This window comes from Pinus tabuliformis, chromosome 4_2 (genome assembly GCF_031772625.1).
Source record: "Pinus tabuliformis cultivar Carrire ecotype Pingquan chromosome 4_2, CPIR1, whole genome shotgun sequence".
NCBI lineage: Eukaryota > Viridiplantae > Streptophyta > Pinopsida > Pinales > Pinaceae > Pinus > Pinus tabuliformis.
In genome coordinates, this window is record NC_142304.1 from 1023958042 (window position 1) to 1023975615 (window position 17574).

The window sequence follows — 17574 nt, forward strand, 5'->3', positions numbered from 1 at the left end:
AGCTCAGCCTTATTTACAGTAATAGTAAAGAATGGTGATTCCGCTCTATTCATGGTGATTCCACTGGAGTTATGAAGGACCCAGAAGCTGCCATTCTTTGTTCAAGGTATGCATGCATAGATTTCTCAGGAATTTATGGTTTCCCAAATCATTTTCCCAAGGATGCATATTTTCTAAGGAATGGTCCAAAATTCAACGGAGAAGATTTGAGTTTAACTGTGAAGCATATATCAGATTTTTGTGAATTTTTAGAGCTTCTTAGAGTTAAACATGAGGATGTTTGTATAAGGTTATTCTATGATTCACTTCAAGGGAAATGCAAACAGTGGGTTGAATGCTTTCCTGCCAAATCCATTAAGTCATTTCAAGACTTTTGGCTCATGTTTTTGGAGGAATGGATAGATAGGTCAGAGTTGGTGGCAGACTCTCCCTCAGTTGAAGGTTTCAAACAATGGAATGATGATCATAGTAAAGAAGAAACAAATGAATCTTTTTCTTTGTCATTATGCTCATATTTAAAATCTTCTGACTGCAAGGCAGAGGATAGGATGAGATTTTTGGATGAATTTGTTGAGGACCTTGAAAAAGAAATTGAAGGTATAGAAGGACAAATTCAGGCATACAGTTTTCATGATCATGATCATTATTCTCAGAAGTTTTCTATGGCAGAACGCAAGGAGACTATGTTGGTTCCTTTCTCTTTCACGATTGAGGAACTGAACACTGTGGTTGAAGATCAGTTTGCACAGCTGGAAAGTTACAAGGAAAAACAAGCTGATCATGTATTCTGGGATCCTGTAGCTGATTACATCGAAGAGTTTTACTCTCCAGTATTTCATTTTTTCAAAGAAGATCAGAGACAATTTCAGTGGCAGCGGTCATCACACTATCACATTGGCTCTGAAATCCGATGCAGTCAGAGACAATTTCAGTGGCAGCGGTCATCACACTATCACATTGGCTCTGAACTCTGGTACAGTCAAAGAAATCAAATATCAGATGAGACAAATGATTGGCTGCATTGGAAGTTTCATATTGATTGAGCTGAGGGAAGTTTGAATTGTTAGGGTAGGTAGGTAGGTAAATGCAAATAAGCTCAAGGTTAACTGAGCATTTCTTTTTTCAGTAGATGTAGCTTTCTTTCTCCTACAGTCATGCTTGTCAAGCAAATTTCTGTTTGTCATAAATGGATAAGGCACTGGACCTGCGAGTTCTTAGTGTACCACAAGGGCACACTATCCCAAGTGGAGCCACTGTTATCACTGAAAATGTTGTTGCCAAAAAAATTTTAGCCTAGCATTAAAGACAAGGTGTTTTCGTAGCGCCTGAATTCTCTTTTAGCAGTTTCGCAGCGCTACCTGTTTAGGTGGTTTCGTAGCGTGCTACGAAATTAGGGATTTGTTCGAGTTTTCAGCGGAGGCCCAAATCCTAGCATGCCTATTGTACACTGACTACAACTGTTGTGGATGAGTTGATGTGCTTAAAGGTCTAATGTCAGATCTTTCAGATAAGATTGAAGATATCAAGGCGATGATATCGGCTCCACCTTTGTCTGAGGTTCTTCAGGTTCTTTATAATGATAAGAACGTTTCTCAGGATAAAAATGCTTGTATAAGTGTGAATTCCTCCCATGAAGTAGAAGCTGGTTGTCGACTAAAGGTAGTGCATATATTATCTTCAAATATACGTGGTTGTGGGATCGTGTACGTGTCAGTGATGAGCTTTTGAAGTGTTAAGATTGAGCAAACGGTGCTAGCTGTTCGTGCATTAGTTCTTCCACCGACAGAGAACATAGACACCTGGTTGACATTTGCTTTTCTTTGACGGAAAATGGGGTCGTATTAGTCAAGGTCATTCCACCAGCACAATGACGCAAACGGTATTGTGACTGTATCTGCTAGAGGCAAAGCAACGGATACGATGGACTGTAGAGCATATATTGGACAATTTTCAGCAGATGGCTCCCTTTTTGTCACAGGATTTCAGGATCATCGGATAAGAATATACAATGTGGAGAATGGATGGACAATTCAAAAGGATGTGCTTGCCTGACACTTCTCTTTCACCTGATCAGCGTTACCTTGTGTATGCTACTATCACTCCTATTGTCCACATTGTGAATGTTCGAAGTAGTGTCAGAGAATCCTTAGCAAACGTCACAGAAATTCATGAAGCGCTCATTTGGAATTTTTTGCGTTAAGTTTTCAACAGATGGACGAGAAGTTGTTGCCGGCAGCAACGACAAATCTATATATGTTTATGATCTAGAAACGAACAGGCGTTCTTTAAAGATACCAGCTCATGAGGATGATGTCAATACAGTATCATTTGCAGATGACACTAGCCACTTGATCTACTCTGGAAGCGATGATAGCTATTGCAAGGTCTGGGATAGGCGTTGCCTTTCATCCGGGGCACAGCCTGCTGGAACTATAGTTGGACATTTGGAAAGCATTACTTTCATTAATAGTCGTGGAGATGGACGCTATTTTATTTCTAGTGGAAAAGACCAGACGACAAAGATGTGGGATATTCGCAAAATGACAGTAGGAAATCCTAGCATAAAGTCAAGGAGTTCCTCTGGTAATGAATGGGATTATCGTTGGATGGAGCATCCAAGGAATAGGAAGAATGCTAAGCATCCTTATGACCAGTCTCTAACGACTTACAGGGGAAATGCTGTCTTGCGTACTATTGTCCGCTGCTACTTCTCTCCATCTTTCAGCATTAGCCTTATAATTACATGTGCAAGCGAGCTTAATCTAAATTGATGTAAGAACACCGTGCAAAATGGATGTCTGACTATTCTGACAAGTATGTGGAACACGTTGAAGATCCTAGAAAATCATTTCGAAAGTGATTCACCAATTGATTAGTGATGCATTCTTTGCTGAAACGAGATTATAAGAGATAAGACTAATGCAATGTAAGCCCTTGGGCTAAAGTTTGCTGCAAGAAAGCATCTCCACAGCATGGTATGGCAGTTTACAAGAATTGTTGTGCAAGCATGGTGGGAAGATCTTTCACTTTTCTATTCTCTGAAAGTGTCTCTGCTGAAAATAAGTCTCTAAATGCAACTGTTGAAGTGGAAATCATTCCGTTTACTGTTCTTCATCAATCAACAAATCCAGTCCTACCTAGACCCCTGAATCATAATTTTGAGGGTTCTCAACCTATTATGCCTAGATATGCTTCACTCTTAAGAGTTTTTGATAGAGGCAGGTGAGCTGAAGGAAAACAGTGAAGTCCAGGTTGATGAGTTGTGCAAAACCTTACTGTGTCGGTCATTTACAAGAAAGAGCCTTAAGGCATTCCCTAAAAATGTTCTTCACGCTCTGTGAGAAATGAAGAAGCACCGTTAGCGCTGGAAAGGAGGCATTCTTGTGGAAATATGTACAATGAAGCAGATAGAAAATACAAGGGTTTTTCAAATCATGAATCAGTGGGTATACTTGATCAAGCAGTTACAAACACAACAATTACTCCTCAGCATGTTAACAATAGTGATCTGGTTGATCTAAAACTTAGTGTTGATATTGGAGGAGTTGTAAAGGAGCGAAACATTATTGTGAATTTTTGTGCCCTGTTTGTTCCATAAAGTGTGATCTATTTCCTTTTTTGGAAGGGAAGATTAGAAAATACATCTGACACAGAATCCAGAGATACTCTGCAGAAACATCTCAAATCTGCAATCATTGTCATGGATGGTACAGAGAGAAAAAGGTTAAAGGCCTTGCACTGCAAGGTTCTAAAAGCACATGAATCATTAGAGCAAAGCACATGCTTTGATTTGCAGTAGTTGTTGGTTTCTATTTTAGAAGATAAGATGACACAGAAGACGTCAAAGAGTATTAATGGCTTCTTAGAAAAAGAGCTACAGATTAAGGAGATTGAGTTGGTTGAGGGACTACAGTTTATTAAAGTCAGTCAGGAGGATGAGACAGAGATAAAAAATATAAAAAGGGCATCGATTTTGTGTGCTTTAGTTCTCAATAATTATGTTAGGCCTAAGCTTGAGGTGATCTTTGATGAAGAAAAGAAGGTAACCCACTCTAGTCTTATGAAGAATACAGAGAATGTGATTCTGATTCCCAACATAGCAAAGGTGAAACTGAAGAATGGCAATAGCAGCTATTCAATTTTATGAGGAGTTTAGAGGAAGACTGTGTTTTTTAAATCACACAGCAGTTTCGTAGCGCGCTACGAAACTGCTGTAGGTGATGATTTTAAACGCAGAGCAGCTATGTTGGTGAGATGATTGAGAAACTTGAAAGAGAGACACCTGTCTATCAGTATAGCCTGCAGCACATCCAAGATGTGGTAGTCCGCTCTATTTTGGTCAATTAAAGATAAAAGGCAAGCTCTTTTGGATTCGAATATGGTGAGGCAAATCAAAGACCGACAAACAGGAACAGTTTCCTATATTTCAGGGTGATGGAAAACATATTATATTAAGGGCCAACAAGCAACTGCAGACACCTGTTCAGTTCACTAAGCATCCAGATCATAAGGCATATGGTGTTATGCGTGGTTATTAAAGGTATTAAAGAACTTGGAGTGTGCTCTTTAAATGGTAAAGAAAAATGGAAGACAGGGACCGTGAAAATAGGGTGTTCAGGTTTGCCAATTTATGAGTCATCTGCACAGCTAGCACCCGAGGTCAGCTTGTTCAGTGAATGTTCCTCCAACACATCTCAGCCTAACTAAAGGAGGACAGCTGTCAAGGATCCAAGAAGAATCATGTTACGAGGAGAATGGAATTAGTGTTTTAGTTTGATTAGGATTTTGTGTAATTACAGCTCAGCATGTTTGTAATTAATGAATTAGTTAAATAGCATGTAGGAGTAGTTAATAGGGCCTTCGAGCTCGCTCTAGAGAGGGAAGAATGTATTCCTATAAATGGATCAAATTAGGATGTAATAGGGGTTGGGAGATTTATGAAAAAACAGAGTTTCATTTTGGCTGATGTAAAAGACTTATTACAGTAATAGAAAAACAGCTGTTGTTTCTTCTCAAGATTCTCAATAGATCATATTGTTCAAATGTATGGTGGTTTATTCTCTTAGTGTTCTTTTTACAGTATTGTTACAGCATAATCACTCAGAATTCATGTTTAATGCTCTGACTTCCTGTATGCTTGGTAATCTGTGGTTTACGTAAAGTATGTTTGAACATCTGATGTAAAGAGCCTTGACTTCCATGAAAAGACAGTGCTTTTGTTTACTGAAATGGGTGAGACTCCATAAGCCCAATGAAGACTAATTTGATATTTGTCCAACCATCTTATTTTTCATGTGTTGTTTAAAAGAGTTAGCCATCTTTTCTTGCCCTTAATGCATATCAAAAATCTGTGAGAGAGCCCTCTCTGACTAAGGAGGCTAAACCTTAGTCTAAAGCCTGGTCTGAAACAGTTTCATGAAATCTTGCTAAGTAGCAGCCCTTAGTACACTGATTTTGTGATAACAGAAGTCAAGGCTCTTTACATCAGATGTTCAAACATACTTTACGTAAACCACAGATTGCCAAGCATACAGGAAGTCAGAGCATTAAACATGAATTCTGAGTGATTATGCTGTAACAATACTGTAAAAAGAACACTAAGAGAATAAACCACCATACATTTGAACAATATGATCTATTGAGAATCTTGAGAAGAAACAACAGCTGTTTTTCTATTATTGTAATAAGTCTTTTACATCAGCCAAAATGAAACTCTGTTTTTTCATAAATCTCCCAACCCGCATTACATCATAATTTGATCCATTTATAGGAATACATTCTTCCCTCTCTAGAATGAGCTCGAAGGCCCTATTAACTACTCCTACATGCTATTTAACTAATTCATTAATTACAAACATGCTGAGCTGTAATTACACAAAATCCTAATCCAACTAAAACACTAATTCCATTCTCCTCGTAACATGATTTTTCTTGGATCCTTGACAGCTGTCCTCCTTTAGTTAGGCTGAGATGTGTTGGAGGAACATTCACTGAACAAGCTGACCTCGGGTGCTAGCTGTGCAGATGACTCATAAATTGGCAAACCTGAACACCCTATTCTCACGGTCCCTGTCTTCCATTTTTCTTTACCTTTTAAAGAGCACACTCCAAGTTCTTTAATACCTTTAATAACCACGCATAACACCATATGCCTTATGATCTGGATGCTTAGTGAACTGAATAGGTGTCTGCAGTTGCTTGTTGGCCCTTAATATAATATGTTTTCCATCACCCTGAAATATAGGAAACTGTTCCTGTTTGTCGGTCTTTGATTTGCCTCACCATATTCGAATCCAAAAGAGCTTGCCTTTTATCTTTAATTGACCAAAATAGAGCGGACTGCCACATCTTGGATGTGCTGCAGGCTATACTGATAGACAGGTGTCTCTCTTTCAAGTTTCTCAATCATCTCACCAACATAGCTGCTCTGCGTTTAAAATCATCACCTACAGCAGTTTCGTAGCGCGCTACGAAACTGCTGTGTGATTTAAAAAACACAGTCTTCCTCTAAACTCCTCATAAAATTGAATAGCTGTTGTTGCCATTCTTCAGTTTCACCTTTGCTATGCTGGGAATCAGAATCACATTCTCTGTATTCTTCATAAGACTAGAGTGGGTTACCTTCTTTTCTTCATCAAAGATCACCTCAAGCTTAGGCCTAACATAATTATTGAGAACTAAAGCACACAAAATCGATGCCCTTTTTATATTTTTTATCTCTGTCTCATCCTCCTGACTGACTTTAATAAACTGTAGTCCCTCAACCAACTCAATCTCCTTAATCTGTAGCTCTTTTTCTAAGAAGCCATTAATACTCTTTGACATCTTCTGTGTCATCTTATCTTCTAAAATAGAAACCAACAACTACTGCAAATCAAAGCATGTGCTTTGCTCTAATGATTCATGTGCTTTTAGAACCTTGCAGTGCAAGGCCTTTAACCTTTTTCTCTCTGTACCATCCATGACAATGATTGCAGATTTGAGATGTTTCTGCAGAGTATCTCTGGATTCTGTGTCAGATGTATTTTCTAATCTTCCCTTCCAAAAAAGGAAATAGATCACACTTTATGGAACAAACAGGGCACAAAAATTCACAATAATGTTTCGCTCCTTTACAACTCCTCCAATATCAACACTAAGTTTTAGATCAACCAGATCACTATTGTTAACATGCTGAGGAGTAATTGTTGTGTCTGTAACTGCTTGATCAAGTATACCCACTGATTCATGATTTGAAAAACCCTTGTATTTTCTATCTGCTTCATTCTACATATTTCCACAAGAATGCCTCCTTTCCAGCGCTAACGGTGCTTCTTCATTTCTCACAGAGTGTGAAGAACATTTTTAGGGAATGCCTTAAGGCTCTTTCTTGTAAATGACGGACACAGTAAGGTTTTGCACAACTCATCAACCTGGACTTCACTGTTTTCCTTCAGCTCACCTGCCTCTATCAAAAACTCTTAAGAGTGAAGCATATCTAGGCATAATAGGTTGAGAACCCTCAAAATTATGATTCAGGGGTCTAGGTAGGACTGGATTTGTTGATTGATGAAGAACAGTAAACGGAATGATTTCCACTTCAGCAGTTGCATTTAGAGACTTATTTTCAGCAGAGACACTTTCAGAGAATAGAAAAGTGAAAGATCTTCCCACCATGCTTGCACAACAATTCTTGTAAACTGCCATACCATGCTGTGGAGATGCTTTCTTGCAGCAAACTTTAGCCCAAGGGCTTACATTGCATTAGTCTTATCTCTTATAATCTCGTTTCAGCAAAGAATGCATCACTAATCAATTGGTGAATCACTTTCGAAATGATTTTCTAGGATCTTCAACGTGTTCCACATACTTGTCAGAATAGTCAGACATCCAGTTTGCACGGTGTTCTTACATCAATTTAGATTAAGCTCGCTTGCACATGTAATTATAAGGCTAATGCTGAAAGATGGAGAGAAGTAGCAGCGGACAATAGTACGCAAGACAGCATGTCCCCTGTAAGTCGTCAGAGACTGGTCATAAGGATGCTTAGCATTCTTCCTATTCCTTGGATGCTCCATCCAACGATAATCCCATTCATTACCAGAGGAACTCCTTGACTTTATGCTAGGATTTCCTGCTGTCATTTTGCGAATATCCCACATCTTTGTCGTCTGGTCTTTTCCACTAGAAATAAAATAGCATCCATCTCCACGACTATTAATGAAAGTAATGCTTTCCAAATGTCCAACTATAGTTCCAGCAGGCTGTGCCCCAGATGAAAGGCAACGCCTATCCCAGACCTTGCAATAGCTATCATCGCTTCCAGAGTAGATCAAGTGGCTAGTGTCATCTGCAAATGATACTGTATTGACATCATCCTCATGAGCTGGTATCTTTAAAGAACGCCTGTTCGTTTCTAGATCATAAACATATATAGATTTGTCATTGCTGCCGGCAACAAGTTCTCGTCCATCTGTTGAAAACTTAACGCAGAAAATTCCAAATGAGCGCTTCATGAATTTCTGTGACGTTTGCTAAGGATTCTCTGACACTGCTTCGAACATTCACAATGTGGACAATAGGAGTGATAGTAGCATACACAAGGTAACGCTGATCAGGTGAAAGAGAAGTGTCAGGCAAGCACATCCTTTTGAATTGTCCATCCATTCTCCACATTGTATATTCTTATCCGATGATCCTGAAATCCTGTGACAAAAAGGGAGCCATCTGCTGAAAATTGTCCAATATATGCTCTACAGTCCATCGTATCCGTTGCTTTGCCTCTAGCAGATACAGTCACAATACCGTTTGCGTCATTGTGCTGGTGGAATGACCTTGACTAATACGACCCCATTTTCCGTCAAAGAAAAACAAATGTCAACCAGGTGTCTATGTTCTCTGTCGGTGGAAGAACTAATGCACGAACAGCTAGCACCGTTTGCTCAATCTTAACACTTCAAAAGCTCATCACTGACACGTACACGATCCCACAACCACGTATATTTGAAGATAATATATGCACTACCTTTAGTCGACAACCAGCTTCTACTTCATGGGAGGAATTCACACTTATACAAGCATTTTTATCCTGAGAAACGTTCTTATCATTATAAAGAACCTGAAGAACCTCAGACAAAGGTGGAGCCGATATCATCGCCTTGATATCTTCAATCTTATCTGAAAGATCTGACATTAGACCTTTAAGCACATCAACTCATCCACAACAGTTGTAGTCAGTGTACAATAGGCATGCTAGGATTTGGGCCTCCGCTGAAAACTCGAACAAATCCCTAATTTCGTAGCACGCTACGAAACCACCTAAACAGGTAGCGCTGCGAAACTGCTAAAAGAGAATTCAGGCGCTACGAAAACACCCTGTCTTTAATGCTAGGCTAAAATTTTTTTGGCAACAACATTTTCAGTGATAACAACTTCCATGAAAAGACAGTGCTTTTGTTTACTGAAATGGGTGAGACTCCATAAGCCCAATGAAGACTAATTTGATATTTGTCCAACCATCTTATTTTTCATGTGTTGTTTAAAAGAGTTAGCCATCTTTTCTTGCCCTTAATGCATATCAAAAATCTGTGAGAGAGCCCTCTCTGACTAAGGAGGCTAAACCTTAGTCTAAAGCCTGGTCTGAAACAGTTTCATGAAATCTTGCTAAGTAGCAGCCCTTAGTACACTGATTTTGTGATAACATTTTGGTGCGTCTGCCAGGAGACTAAAGATTACTCACTCCCGTAATTTTAAGATTGAATTTCTGAAGGTAGCAGGAGTTCAAAGAGGTTTTTCGAGGCTGCAAATCTACCTTGGCGACTCCATTGTTGAAGAATTCAAAGTTTATACATTCATGGTGATTCCACTGGAGTTATGAAGGACCCAAAAGCTGCCATTCTTTGTTCAAGGTATGCATGCATAGATTTCTCAGGAATTTATGGTTTCCCAAATCATTTTCCCAAGGATGCATATTTTCTAAGGAATGGTCCAAAATTCAACGGAGAAGATTTGAGTTTAACTGTGAAGCATATATCAGATTTTTGTGAATTTTTAGAGCTTCTTAGAGTTAAACATGAGGATGTTTGTATAAGGTTATTCTATGATTCACTTCAAGGGAAATGCAAACAGTGGGTTGAATGCTTTCCTGCCAAATCCATTAAGTCATTTCAAGACCTTTGGCTCATGTTTTTGGAGGAATGGATAGATAGGTCAGAGTTGGTGGCAGACTCTCTCTCAGTTGAAGGTTTTAAACAATGGAATAATGATCATAGTAGAGAAGAAACAAATGAATCTTTTTCTTTGTCCTTGTCATCATATATAAAATCTTTTGACTGCAAGGCAGAGGATAGGATGAGATTTTTGGATGAATTTGCTGAGGATCTTGAAAAAGAAATTGAAGGTTTAGAAGGACAAATTCAGGCATACAGTTTTCATGATCATGATCATTATTCTCAGAAGTTTTCTATGGCAGAATGCAGGGAGACTATGCTGGTTCCTTTCTCTTTCACGATTGAAGAACTAAACATTGTGGTTGAAGATCAGTTCGTACAGCTGGAAAGTTACAAGGAAAAACAAGCTGGTCATGTATTCTGGGATCCTGTAGCTGATTACATGGAAGAGTTTTACTCTCCAGTTTTTCAGTTTTTCAAAGAAGATCAGAGACAATTTCAGTGGCAGCGGTCATCACACTATCATATTGACTCTGAACTCCGATGCAGTCAAAGAAGTCAAATGTCAGATAAAACAGAGGATTGGTTACATTGGAAATTTCATATTGATTGAACAGAAAGAAGTTGAAATGGTTAGGGTAGGTAGGTAGAGGTAAATGCAAATAAGCTCAAGGTTAACTGAAATGGGTGAGACTCCACTTAACTGAATGTATAAACTTTGAATTCTTCAACAATGGAGTCGCCAAGGTAGATTTGCAGCCTCGAAAAACCTCTTTGAACTCCTTCTACCTTCAGAAATTCAATCTTTGAGCTCAGAAATAACTTAGAAATAGATAAGAGTAATTAATGGTAGATCATCGAGTTCTCCCTTCATGCTTGTTGAGGAGACTCAAGATAGTGATAGTTTTGGGTTTTCCTATATATGGTGAAAACTAGGATGTAATAGGGGTTGGAGATTTTATACAAAAACAGAGTTTATTTGGGCCAATGTAAAGACTTATTACAGTAATAGTAAAGCAGTGGTTGTTTCTTCTCAAGATTCTCAATGGATTATATTGTTCAAATATGAGGATAGCCATATAATACATGGAAGAGTTATACTCTAAGAGGTTGACTTTGATAGATAAGGATTCTCCACGTCGTCAAATGCCTTGCGAAGGATCCACTTCTCAATGCGCCCAAGATCAGGCCGCACCATCTTCCACTCTGGATCAATTCCCATGGAAATATTGATAAATTCCTTATCTAGAAACGGCACACGAGCCTCAACACCCATGCTGCTGTTGACTTATTAGCTCTCAGGCAATCATATAGATGAAGAGACTTTATCTTTTGACATGTTTCACGATGTAGCTCCTCTCTGTACAGCTAGGCATCCCAACTTCAAATACCTTAGGAAGATGTCGTAGTATTGCTTCATCTAACTCTTCAGGCCTGTTAGTTGCCGCAAGAACGGTAACCCGAGCAATTTGATCTGTTGTAAAAGCCATCATGTATTATATGGCTAACCATTTATTAGGATAATGACAAAGAAAAAGATTCATTTGTTTCTTCTCTACTATGATCATTATTCCATTGTTTAAAACCTTCAACTGAGAGAGAGTCTGCCACCAAGAAAAAGATTTTATACAAAAATAGAGTTTATTTGGGCCAATGTAAAGACTTATTACAGTAATAGTAAAGCAGTGGTTGTTTCTTCTCAAGATTCTCAATGGATTATATTGTTCAAATATGATGGTGGTTTACTCTCTTAATGTTCTTTTACAGCCTTGTTATAGCATAATCACTCAGAATTCATTTTTAATGCTCTGACTTCCTGTATGTTTGGCAAGCTGTGGTTTATGTGAAATATGTTTGAACATCTGATGCAAAGAGCCTTGACTTCCATGAAATGACTGTGATTTTGTTTACTAAATGTGTGAGACTCCATAGCCCAATGAAGACCAATTTGATATGTGTCCAACCAGCTTTATTTTCATGAATGTGTGAAGAGTTAGCCATCTGTTGTTGTGAATGATTTTTATCAAAAGTTTGTGAGAGAGCCCTCTCTGACTAAGGAGGTTAATCCTTAGTCTAAAGTCTGGTTGAAAGAGTTACATTAAATCTTGCTTGGTTGCAGCCCTTAGTACTGATTTTGTGATAATATGTTCATACATCTACATTTAAGTGTTATTCTGTAGGAGAAAGAAAGCTACATCTACTGAAAAAAGAAATGCTCAGTTAACCTTGAGCTCAGTCAATGAAGTCAAGGCTTTATGAAATTAAAGCTGGTTGGAAATACAAAACAACACTTCTTCCATTGGGCTCATGGAGTCATACACTTCTGCAGTAAACTATTGATCACTTAATCCTAGAAGCCAAGGCATATAACGTTTAACACTCAAAACATTTCTCCAAAAAACTCAACTCATAAATAAGCACAGGAAGTCTGAGCACTAGGTGAATTCAGAGTGATTGCATATTTAGTGAGCTGTAAAATACATAAAAGATAATGATAAAACCACACATGTTCTGAGCCATAAACATATAATGAATCTTGGGAAGAAAAAGTAACTCTTGTATTACTGTCAAAGTCTTCTTACACAAGCTGATAAAAACTCTGTTTTTTATAAAATCTCCATGTTTCCTTATCTCAACCTCTTTGAAGCTCTTGGTTTCTTGGTACTTTCGGGTGAAGATTGAGTGAGGTCAATATGCATTGGCTACACTGGGTGATCTTGCTCAAACTCTATTGGTTCAATCTGTATTGGATGATCTTGCTCAAGTTCAATAGCTTCAAGTAAGTCACTTAAACTGCCTTTTGAAATAGAGCTTTCTTCCACAGTAATTGAATTACCTTTCTCCTTGTTTAGTTGACCTCTGGTTTTCACCCTTGAAATCTTTTCAACTTCACTTGGTTTAGCTTCATCCTTCTTTTTCTGGATCTTCTGCTTTGATGACTGAGGTGTCTCCTTAGATGATGACTTAGGTGTCTCCTTAGATGATGACTTAGGTGTCTCCTTTGCTGCCACTGACTTCTCTGATTTCCTTAACTTGGTTTTAGGCTTCTTTTGGTCTGTCACCTCTTTTCTGAGCTCAGTCAACCATTCATTACATGGAACACTTCAAGGGAAATACCAATTAGCCATATTCTATTTTTGGGTTTCATTGAACATTAAAACTCTTCCATGTTTCCGTTATGCCCTAAGGAGGATAACTGTCTCTTTCATGTTTGATATGTGTCCACCTCAGGGAATAACTGAAATGGGTGAGACTCCACTTAATTGAATGTATAAACTTTGAATTCTTCAACAATGGAGTCGCCAAGGTAGATTTGCAGCCTCGAAAAACCTCTTTGAACTCTTGCTACCTTCAGAAATTCAATCTTTGAGCTCAGAAATAACTTAGAAATAGATAAGGGTAATTAATGGTAGATCATCGAGTTCTCCCTTCATGCTTGTTGAGGAGACTCAAGATAGTGATAGTTTTGGGTTTTCCTATATATGGTGAAAACTAGGATGTAATAGGGGTTGGAGATTTTATACAAAAACAGAGTTTATTTGGGCCAATGTAAAGACTTATTACAGTAATAGTAAAGCAGTGGTTGTTTCTTCTCAAGATTCTCAATGGATTATATTGTTCAAATATGAGGATAATGACAAAGAAAAAGATTCGTTTGTTTCTTCTCTACTATGATCATTATTCCATTGTTTAAAACCTTCAACTGAGAGAGAGTCTGCCACCAACTCTGACCTATCTATCCATTCCTCCAAAAACATGAGCCAAAGGTCTTGAAATGACTTAATGGATTTGGCAGGAAAGCATTCAACCCACTGTTTGCATTTCCCTTGAAGTGAATCATATAATAACCTTATACAAACATCCTCATGTTTAACTCTAAGAAGCTCTAAAAATTCACAAAAATCTGATATATGCTTCACAGTTAAACTCAAATCTTCTCCGTTGAATTTTGGACCATTCCTTAGAAAATATGCATCCTTGGGAAAATGATTTGGGAAACCATAAATTCCTGAGAAATCTATGCATGCATACCTTGAACAAAGAATGGCAGCTTCTGGGTCCTTCATAACTCCAGTGGAATCACCATGAATGTATAAACTTTGAATTCTTCAACAATGGAGTCGCCAAGGTAGATTTGCAGCCTCGAAAAACCTCTTTGAACTCCTGCTACCTTCAGAAATTCAATCTTAAAATTACGGGAGTGAGTAATCTTTAGTCTCCCGACAGACGCACCAAAATGTTATCACAAAATCAGTACTAAGGGCTGCAACCAAGCAAGATTTCATGTAACTCTTTCAACCAGACTTTAGACTAAGGATTAGCCTCCTTAGTCAGAGAGGGCTCTCTCACAAAATTTTGATAAAAATCATTCACAACAACAGATGGCTAACTCTTCACACATTCATGAAAACAAAGCTGGTTGGACACATATCAAATTGGTCTTCATTGGGCTATGGAGTCTCACACATTTAGTAAACAAAATCACAGTCATTTCATGGAAGTCAAGGCTCTTTGCATCAGATGTTCAAACATATTTCACATAAACCACAGCTTGCCAAACATACAGGAAGTCAGAGCATTAAAAATGAATTCTGAGTGATTATGCTATAACAAGGTTGTAAAAGAAAATTAAGAGAGTAAACCACCATCATATTTGAACAATATAATCCATTGAGAATCTTGAGAAGAAACAACCACTGCTTTACTATTACTGTAATAAGTCTTTACATTGGCCCAAATAAACTCTGTTTTTGTATAAAATCTCCAACCCCTATTACATCCTAGTTTTCACCATATATAGGAAAACCCAAAACTATCACTATCTTGAGTCTCCTCAACAAGCATGAAGGGAGAACTCGATGATCTACCATTAATTACCCTTATCTATTTCTAAACCAACTAATTAAATACATGAAGTGTTGGGCTGTAAATACATAGAATCCCAATTATATTTCAAATCCAACTCCATCTCCTCGTATGCATGATTCTCCTTGGATCCTTGACAGCTGTACAATTTCTGTTGTGGCTGAGACATGTTGAGCTACAGATGCAAGGAACGCTGACTTTGGATGCTTGAAAGCGCTGATGGCTCATTAATTGACCAAAAGATGTGCTCTATTTTAACGGTCTCTGTCTCCCAACATTCTCCGAAAGTGTAGCAGCATGTTCCCAAATCTTTAATAACTCAAAGTATTGAACGCTGCTACCAAATACCATACCATGTCTCCAGATGAGCTGTAGTCTGCGTTGATGTACAGGTGTCTCTCTTCTAACATTCCCGGTCAAACTGTTTATTTTGCATTGAAAACATCACCTACAGCAGTTTCGTAGCGCGCTACGAAACTGCTGTGTGATTTAAAAAAAAACACAGTCTTGTACTTCCTCTGAGCTTTTGAGATCCCTGCCTATGCGAAACTTCTTCCTAAGGTTTTGTAACCCTTCATCTCTATCACCGCATGTCTCCAATACTTTCCATGTTTGTTGTATCACCCTGAACAGCTTTCATTTTCCCGCTTGAAATCATTGAAACAAGGTTGTAGAACAAAACAGATGCTACAATGTCTTCAAATTGCAATATTGGCGCTGAGTATCTGTTCCACTTGAGCCTCTATACTGATTATCATCTGTTGAAAGGGTATTTGACATAGAACAAACCTCAGAAACGATGGAGTTATAGAAAAAACAGTGCTGGTTACTTCCTTGAAATACACCGAATACCAGGCTTGTGGTTACATGGAACAAATAGTGTGTCAATTTCACAGACACAGCAGATGCATCAAGTTTCTCCGTACTCTCTGTTTGAATTTGATATTTGTCTATCTGCGTTTGGTTTCATTTTGACAATTTCTATAAGAGATGCCAAAATCATTTCCCATTCTTTACAGTCCCAAATAACATTATTACCCTCTAGCTTACTGATGCCCAGCTTGTTGGAACTATTAATACGTTGAGCATTTATATATGTAGATAATTCTAGGATAGCCAAACTATCACCACCACAAACCTCATGAGGCATAAACCGAAGAAGATCTGTGTCTTCTACAGATGAAAGTGATGTTCCATTTGTAGCTTGCAATGGTTTCCTTGTCGGAGAGGGTGAATAGTTCATCTTTCCAGTTTGTTGAGTTTTCCATTCTCATACAATTAAGCCCAGCTAAGGCCTTCGACTTACTGTGCACAATAGCAAGACGACGCCATACTCCTTCTTCAAACTGTGTATCTGGAAAAGACAGTCAGTAAGAGTTATTTGTAGCAAGGTTAATACCAAAAGGCCTCCAGCTCTTTGTTGAAAGCAAGAAAACAAACTTTTCACTCCTTTCTTAATTGAAAAGAAAAACAATATGGAAGCATCACGATCTTCTCCTGAAGTATTCCCAACAATTCAACAATACTGATATCCACGGATGGGAGATGCTGTCATGGCAGGAACCTTAGTTAATCTGGCTACAATCTTTACATCAATTCCATTCGAATGCTAGCTATGGCTGCATACATGGAGGTTTCTGTTGACATTAACCTGATCCTCTTCAAGGCCATCACAGACTAATGTATTGCTCACTGTATACAGAAAAGCCCTCTCTAATGCCAGATCAAATCGAATTAGTTTAACACCATCTCTAGCGTTTAACGCTCTGTTTTTTCTTTTTAAAAACAAAATGGGAATTAGATACCAGCATCCCGAAGCACACACAATGGCTAAAACGCTGTCTGAGAACACTACCAAGCATCCCATAACGATAATCGGAACCCATCAATTTATAGCGCAACCATATCATTCACCTTTGTTTTTTATGTCCCCTGAAGATTCTGCAACGGTTTCCTTTCTTTCTGCTAGGGCGGCAGACAAAGTGAGCTCCTTAGGCTGCGAATTAGGCGTAAGTATACTGCGCATTGCCGCCATGTTTGAGCGCAGCAACAGCGAATACGAGGATGTAGACTTCTTGACATCACTGTGAAACATCACTGTTCCATATCTTCTGAAATTAACTGCAGCCGAATGGCACTACTTGTGCCTTGTACCCTGCGCTGCAATTCCAGCACCAAACGAGGATCCAACTCGACTGCTATTACCTTCTCAACAAGCTCTTTGTGCGCCTTAGGCAGCCCAAAAACACGATAACGGAAACAGAAACACGATAATGGAAACAATCCTCCTTTATTTTCGAGTTACACATAAATATTAGCCCTTGAATGTCTCTCTTCACGCCACCAGGTGTTGAAATTTACTTTATGATCTCCCTTTCCAATTGTCATCAGCTTGGCCTTGATTCCTATTCAGAAGCCACCTCACATCGCTTGCTCGGGACAATCAAAGAATAGAACAAAATCCGGTTGAACGCTGTAACATTTCCAAATGCTGCACGCTTCTCTTCATCTGCAATTTGCATTGATGCCGTGTCACTAGCAAGCTAAACAATTCTCGGCT

The 17574-nt window shown here is 38.5% G+C and overlaps 2 pseudogenes; one reads left to right on the forward strand and one right to left on the reverse strand.

The window, feature by feature from the left end:
- The first annotated feature begins 1491 nt into the window (after window positions 1-1491).
- Window positions 1492-2771, forward strand: LOC149173102 (LEC14B homolog pseudogene; annotated as a pseudogene).
- Window positions 2772-7892: 5121 nt separating this feature from the next.
- On the reverse strand, window positions 7893-17049 carry LOC149173103 (LEC14B homolog; annotated as a pseudogene).
- Between the last annotated feature and the right edge of the window lie 525 nt (window positions 17050-17574).